Below are 1,932 nucleotides of genomic sequence, written 5' to 3'. Positions count from 1 at the left end.
CCATTCTTCCATGTGTGTCTTTTGTTCTTGAAAGATGAATGCCCATGCTTCTCATCTTGCTAAAAAATCAGCACTAAGTCTATGCTGCACATAAATGAACACGGAAACGCTACTAAAGTATCACAACACAAAGCATCAAGGAATGTAGAGAATGAGGCTTACATGTGAAGTGAGCATTTTGCAAGAATTTAGAATTCCAATTCACATTGAATTCTGCTGCTATTTCATCAAGGAGCTCAAGTTTCATCCCTTTGTAGCAGAAACTGACACAAAACTCTCAGCAAACTGCATGTTTCATTTAACAAGTCAGCTGCAAATGAAACCTGAAACTACTAATCTATATTAGACTAGAGAATCTAATCTAATCTAATCTATTGCACCTGCTTATTAGTAAACGGTTCGAGACTGTTCCCGTATTGTTCAGTGAACACTTTTTGAAGGTCTCGTAGTTCCGGAATCAAAGGAACAGGGAAAAGTAGTAAAAGAATGCAGAAACAGAGGATTGAAAAGCTATGCTTCATTGACTCGTTCTTCTCTTATTTAATACAGCTAATTAATCATGCAAGAAAAGAAGCAAAAAACTCAGAATTAGAAAACCAAACTTTTGTTAATATTTGATAAGCATCAAGTCACCTTGTCTTCCTTGTTTCGCCCTTTCTAATTTGTGTTGTGGCAGACGTGCACTGCATAGATACCCGTAAAAATGAGCTCTAAACTCCTAAAGATCATTAAGCTATTAATTGTATAGATGAAATTGAGAAAGATACAGTGAAATTTGCCAGTCTAGAGAATGGAACTTACCAAACAAATAATAACTTAAAAGCATGAGGTTAAGTGGATCAACTGTGTCCATTTAAGCTGCAGATAAGTTTCCCAAGCATGAGGTCTGATTACGGACCTTGATGACAAAGAACCAAAGTATAAATGAGAGGTCGATATATATATAATAATCGATAAAGTAAAATGGAATACGTGGACATATTGCCAGTTGAACAAGACAACTTAGCTTAGACCAATTGAATGAATACCCTTTGTATTTACAAGAGAAGCTGTCATCCCAAATATCCTAGGAAGATCGGAACCTCCAGATTTGAAGTAGAGGTGATAGAACTCCTAGAAATATAGTGAAATTTGCGAAATGAAGTGGATAGTTACTCGAAAAATCAGTATCATAAGAGGAAGAGAAAGACGACTCACTTGCAAAATGAATGCGCAAGGGGCTCTACCTTTGGCATGATGACATTCGTCGAATATCAGAACCAATAAGTTGCAACTCAGTAATTATGCTATACAAAGCATATCAAATTCATGGATTGATACCGTTGATCCAAAATCAGCAATTCAGCCTTCTGATCCATACTTAGTTCTTTAATTTTGATTCCCGAAACAGATATAGCCACTGCCTTTGCGAATCCTGTCAAAACAGAACTGCCTGACGAAAAAAATTAACTTTCTTGTACAATCAATATGAAAATCAGCAACAAGGTGTTGCATAATTACCCTAAAATGAGAGAATTTTACAAAAATAAGAAACTCAATTCAAGATATGAATTGGACTTTATACTCAAAAAAGTGAACAAAGAAAGAAAGAAACCTGAATCCACAAGTGAGTGAGGTTAAGGAAGCAGTTCGCCATTGCCAAGGCCATCTTTTAAGTATCGACCAGCATAATCCACTTCCCTAAAACAGATATATACTTATTAATCTCATTTGATACTAGAATTCCGTAGTTAAGAAGAAAAATCTAAATGAGCAATAGCAAACTGAGATTGATGTAAGGATAGTGCAGACCATGATTTGGGTTGAACAAAGATAGAGAAAGGGGAAGATTGAGCCCTTCTGAATATCAATTGGAGCTGCCAGAGATCCATAAAGGAGGTTTGAGTATCCATGGTTTGCTGAAAAACAATAAAAAATTCTATAAAAATTATA

The 1,932-nt window shown here is 35.6% G+C and overlaps 1 long non-coding RNA gene across 3 annotated transcripts; it reads right to left on the bottom strand.

Annotated features, from left to right (window-relative positions):
• Window positions 1-842: 842 nt before the first annotated feature.
• Window positions 843-1,689, bottom strand: LOC136203315 (uncharacterized). 3 transcript variants are annotated; one of them, XR_010674786.1, is made up of 4 exons: window positions 1,595-1,689; window positions 1,198-1,432; window positions 1,029-1,113; window positions 843-898 (listed from the first exon to the last, which is right to left on the bottom strand). It is a non-coding gene; the product is annotated as an uncharacterized lncRNA (long non-coding RNA). The 3 variants fall into 3 exon arrangements; XR_010674787.1 differs by having other exon boundaries at window positions 1,198-1,428; window positions 1,595-1,657; XR_010674788.1 differs by having other exon boundaries at window positions 1,198-1,414; window positions 1,595-1,609.
• Between the last annotated feature and the right edge of the window lie 243 nt (window positions 1,690-1,932).

This window comes from Euphorbia lathyris, chromosome 8 (assembly GCF_963576675.1).
Source record: "Euphorbia lathyris chromosome 8, ddEupLath1.1, whole genome shotgun sequence".
Classification (NCBI taxonomy): Eukaryota; Viridiplantae; Streptophyta; class Magnoliopsida; order Malpighiales; family Euphorbiaceae; genus Euphorbia; species Euphorbia lathyris.
The sequence above is the reverse complement of the archived record's forward strand: the minus strand, read 5'-3'. Positions and strand labels throughout refer to the sequence as shown.